This window comes from Nyctereutes procyonoides, unplaced genomic scaffold (assembly GCF_905146905.1).
Source record: "Nyctereutes procyonoides isolate TBG_1078 unplaced genomic scaffold, NYPRO_anot_genome, whole genome shotgun sequence".
Taxonomy (NCBI): Eukaryota; Metazoa; Chordata; class Mammalia; order Carnivora; family Canidae; genus Nyctereutes; species Nyctereutes procyonoides.
In genome coordinates this window covers 18,565,859-18,571,541 of record NW_026575122.1, presented here as the reverse complement: position 1 = coordinate 18,571,541, position 5,683 = coordinate 18,565,859, and the positions used below count along the sequence as shown (strand labels likewise).

Below are 5,683 nucleotides of genomic sequence, written 5' to 3'. Positions count from 1 at the left end.
ATACCCGGATTACTAAGGAAACTGTCTTTGGCGGAAGTGTTTAAGAAGTTATATTTTATTTAAATAAATCCTCCAGGAAGAAATGGGAGAAATCATTGCCTTCACTTAAAAGACAACTGTGTAAGTTGTTACTTGTCAAATTTCTCTGCAGCTCACCAACATTTCCTTATTGGAAACGTCAATATTTCCCCCTTACTCTTCCCAAAATGACCTTAAACTCTCAAAGTTCTGTCTCCTGGGCTTGCTTCTCTCTTGATTCCACCCAAGCTGTACTAATGGTTTGCTTCATATGATCATCTCCATCTTCATAAATTGTCTTTAGAACATTCATCAATCCCTCACTAGCATCCGTTTCAGTGTAATGGGAGGGCTTTTCCTTCTCTTTGCATCTTTCTCAAACTGAATCAGGTATCCCACCACATGTTTTCTGCCTTTTTTCTACATAAGAATTGCATCAGTTTTGACTTTTTTTTGAACTGCTTTCCACAGAGATGGGTGTCAAGAGGTTGATCACAGTCATGGAGTAACTGTTCCCATTTAGATTCTTTACCAAAAGATCAAATGACCTCTTTGTGAAATGCACCTGCATGTTCTCAGTGGGGACTTGACGAACTCCAAATAAAGTAACTAGATTTTCACAAACTTATCTGACTGATCTCATCAGTAATTATTGATTTTCATTGTAATTGTAATTGTAATGGGAGCCACCACAGCAGCTGGCTTTTCATTGTCAAAGAGTTCTGCTTTTCTTTCTGATTTCTGCCACATCTGGTCCTTGATTTCTGTCTCAATCTTGGATTTTTCCGCTGTAAAGGCATCACGTACTCTTTCTAGTGGCCTTTTCTAGTAGCACCTTCACACCTTCTAGATCTTCCCATAGCTCTTCAAAAGTTGAAGCCATGGTCAGGCTGCGTCAGGCAAGGCCCAAGCTGCAGCCATGCAGAGGAGAACAAGAAACACCACACCATATGCCCTCACTGGGAGGCAGACCCCACTGCCAGGAGTCACCGTCCACTTCACTGAATTTTGATAAAGTGAATCCAGAGCAGCACTCAAAGTTTTGACTTAGGTTTGAGTTAAGAAACCCAGTATCCAACTCCCAGCTTCACCACTTATTCCCAAGCTGTCGTACTGACCATATCTTTTATTTTTTACATTCTGAGGCTTTGACATCTGGGGCCTTGCTGACCAGAGACTGTTCCTCCCAAGGTTGGCCAATTCCTAGAGACAATAGACAACAGCATGCTTTTCAAATACTAGCCAACCACCCAGAGTCTGTACCCTTAAGCACTTCCTTTACTGGGGTCTCATACTCCAGGCCACTATCTGCCTACCCTAAACACCCAGGGCCAGGTACCAAGACAACTTGGAAAGCACACAAACCCAAAACCCACTAGAATCACTCAAACTAGCCAATCCTAAACCTGCTTCCCTGTGTCTCCTGTTTTTCCATGGAAATCACAATAAAGGCTCTTGCCTATAGTTTTTTCCTCTCCCTCTGTTTTTTGACTGAATCCAGAGCTTCCTCATATGCGCCCACCACCTCATCCCCACCCAGCCCTGGTGGGGTGTGGTATGCCTCTTCTCTTGGGATCTGCAAGTGTAACAAACTAGCTTTTCAACGGCAATCATATTCTGATTTACTGATCTTACCATACTTTAGTAATAATAAAACAGCTGTGTGGCCTTGGAAAAGAGACAGAAACTTGGAAAGAGGCAGAACTTACCCTGCCTCCATTTGTTCATCAGTAAAAGGAGGATAATATTTCCTTTTCACAGTGCTCTTGTAAAGATCAACTGAAATAATACACGATGTACTTAGTAAGTGCTCAATAAATACTGATGCTCCAAATGAATAGATTTTAAAAAGTAGGATTTAGAGATAACTCATTAAAGGTTACATAGCTAGGAAGATGGAAAATCTAAATGTCACCCAGATTTCTCTGACTTCAAATCTCCTTTTTTTCACATCACAGACCCTCCTACTGCACTCTGAACAGCTATCACAGTAGTAAACACATACTTGGATGATAGTAAGTTCTGTACAGGTACTCGTGTGCTCAATAAACTGAAGGAAGGAAAAGGAGAGGGAACAAGGGAGGGAAGGAGGGCAGGATGGAGGGAGGATGAGGGAAGGAAGGAAAGAAACAAAGGTGGAAGGGAGGGAGGGAGAATCCTTTCTATCTCAGGAATACAAATAAGACTGATTTCTCTCCTGCTACCTTTCCTTCTTTCTGGGCCCTCAGTCTACCTTCAAATAAAGGTAAAACAGCTTTAGCTCCAATTATAAAAATTCCCCAACATGGACACACCCCCAGTTACATAAATTTCCCTTTATCAGTCTCACTTTTTCATGGACCCAAAACTTCTAATAATTTCTGCCAAGTCTCTTCCTCTTATAATCTCAATCTTCAAGATGTTTTTAAAACACCACTCTGCAACCATTGGAGGTCAGTTCTGAGTTCCCCATTCCTGCAAAAGCTTGTATATACTCTGATGACAACTTCTTTCCTTCTCCTCCTCTGCCCCTCTATCATGCACCTGGGCTTCCCAACTTCACGTGGCCCAGAGACACCAAGTCAACATTTTACAGCCTCACATAGAACAAACATCAGCAATATAAAGCACTATTTGATCACTCTTGACCCAAACTGGTGAGTAGTATTCTCAAAACTACCTATAACTTAAAGAGGGGTTTTTGTTTGTTTTGTTTTGTTTTGTTTTGTTCTGTGTTGTTTTTTTTTTTTAACTTTTGGGCAGAAGTTGCAAGCTTAAGAGCATCTAGGAGGAGTAGAAAGGTCCTGAAAATGAGTGAAACTCACCACATAAGGACAGGAAGAGAGAGAGCACATGGCCTCCAGGCAGTTAGGCAGCCCCAACTGGTGACCTCATGCTGAGAGAGCCCATCTGGTCACAGATCACACATTTTCAAGAGCTAAAAATCTGTATTTTTAAGTGAAGAAACTCCCTACATTTAAAGTTTGCCAACTAATTCCATTTTTTTAAACACTGCATATGGCAATGAAAATAATTTTGTGCAAGTTTAAGTCTAAAGATCTTTACATTAAGACTTTTCCCCTAAGGTATTTTACAAGTATTTTTAAATACATAGAAAAAGAGCACAACATTTATCCTGAGGAAGACCTACATGAAAGAAAGTTATTTTTAATGGGATGGAATGGAATGTTTAAAGCCATAAAATTTTACAATCTAAGTGAAATGAATTATATTAGGTGGAGAAAAATAGGAGACTATAAATGTTTTCACCTTCTTAAACATCTCTCATCAATTCCTTTGATGTTCCCACTGCCACCAGCCTTGTCCATGCTACCAGTATATCTTCCCTGGAATAGTTCCCTAACCCTCCAAGTGGGAGGCACCATACACAGCGTAATCTGCTTTGTTTTACTTTGTAATGGATAATTTCAACCACATCCATCCTAGCATAATATAATTTAACTAAGTGCATGTGCCTTACTACATTTTCATCCTTTATACTGACATTAATTCATCTTCAAACTCTTAAGTTGAAGGATTTAATTATGACAAAAAAAGAAACTTAAAAATCTAATTTTTTTCTCTTAAAATGCATGCATGCCTATATAAAATAATACAAAACACAGAATATCAACTGCATAAAATTAAACAAAAAAGCCAAAATTCATTTTCAACAACTAAAATCAATTCAGATTTAGACTTCAGAGTCAAACTTCAAACGTCACAATTTCCCATGATTTACAGTGAAAGTCAAACTTTGGCAGGGGCCTGGCTCATTGCAAAAGTATTGCTAAATTTAAATTTTGCAATATTTTATTTTCAGGTATGAAACATTTACTAAATTTTAATTCATTGTTATTGCTCTTTAGTCTTCTTAAAACAATGAGAGCAAAAAGCAGCAAAATTTTAATATAATTTTCACTGCTGTTTATGTTTTTAGCCTGTATCAGCCTTTGAGAAAACAAATTTTTTTTTCTTCAGTCTTTGTCTTTTAAAACTAAACAGTTCTAATTTTATACTATATGCATATCTCTATCACCATTATGATTTCCTAACATACAGAAAGCAGAACTCATGAAATAATCCAGACATTCATTCACTTTATTTCTGAAAACTGAATAAAAATATTCAATTTTTTTCTCAGTAGTCTTCTACATCTTATTGGTCATTACAGACATAGCACAATTTCCCAATAACAGTTTTTCTGACTCCATAACTTAAAGAATCAGCCGGGAAAAAAATCTGGTCTTAGGGAAGTAACATACTATACATTGGTTTTCAAATGAACACCAATTGAAGCATGTTATATAGTCTACATGATAGGATCTTTGGAAGGATGATGTCAGCAAAAATAGAATTAGGGAACCATAAAATTCTCTCCCCCATAAAGAAAATAGCAAAAATTGTCAGAATAAACTTTTTCAGAACTCTTGAAATTAATGAAAGGTTTAGAGCAATCTAGGGAGCATTTATTTAAGAAAAAACGCTGAACTTTGGCTATAAAAAAATGCATGTTTTGCAGCATTTTCTCGGGTCTATTCTGATTCTCCACTCTATATCTGTGAGACAGCTTTAAATACCAAAGCCTGCAATCATGGTGAAAACCAACAACCTACAATCACACTATAAACCAATAGCCTGATAGCCACCAGAGGGGGAAAATGAGAGTGCAACTCCTTTAAAGCCTCATTAACAGAGCACTGTCAGTATTTGCCCTGTCTTATGGTTCCATGGAAAACTCCACACTCAAGGTTGTGTTTTTTAACCATCCTATTCAGGGCAAAAAGTATTTCCCCAGGAGCATTTGTCAAAAACGGTTAGAGGCAAATGGCTGTATGAGGGAGTGATAACAGTTTGAATAAAATGAAAGCCTGGGGAACAAGATGCCCACAGGGCATTGAAAATCTCCCAACATGTTTCTGGGAATCTAGAAGCCCCCATGATGCATAGGGCTATGTATATGTCTAGGGCTGTACACATGCTCAGGAATAATCTGAGAAGGCCCTAAATTCTCACTGCAGTCTGACTTTGAGACTCTGCAAAACCAAGAAGGCAATGTTATTAACTGCATAACTGAGTGTTGAAGGTTTGCCCCAACATATAAAAAGTATCCTTTAGCAAGGCAGAGAAACACTGAATCTAGATGTTTAAGAAAATTTATGTCCAATCATTAGCTGACTACTAAGATAACCAAATACAGACATTAGTGACCATACATGACAAAAAATACAGACTTCATAGAATTAGTTCAGAAAAGACACTAAGAAAAAAAAAAAACAACCATGAGGAAGGAGAAGAATTTGATTTCTAGAGTTGCCACATTATATTATTTAAAGTGTCCAGCTTTCGGGTGTCTAGCTGGCTCAGTCAGTAGAGTATGTGACTCTTGATTTCAAGAATGTGAGTTTAAGCCCCACATTCAGTGTAGAGATTACATAAAATTAAAATATTTTTTAAAATATCTAATTTTCAAAAAATAATGCTAGATATAAAAAGAAACAAGAAAACAAGACCTATCCACAAAAAAAGAAGCAATCAATAAAAACTGCCTGAGGACTTACTGGACAAAGACTTTGAAGAAGTTATTCTAATTTTTTTCTTACAAGTAAAGAAAGCTATGCCTAAAGAAAAACCTGTAAAAATGATAAGTCATCAAACAAGTAAAAAGATAGAAATTACTGCAAAC

General features: G+C 37.4%; 1 pseudogene; it reads right to left on the bottom strand.

The window, feature by feature from the left end:
* Positions 1–220: 220 nt before the first annotated feature.
* On the bottom strand, positions 221–901 carry LOC129516891 (calcyclin-binding protein-like; annotated as a pseudogene).
* Positions 902–5,683: the final 4,782 nt, after the last annotated feature.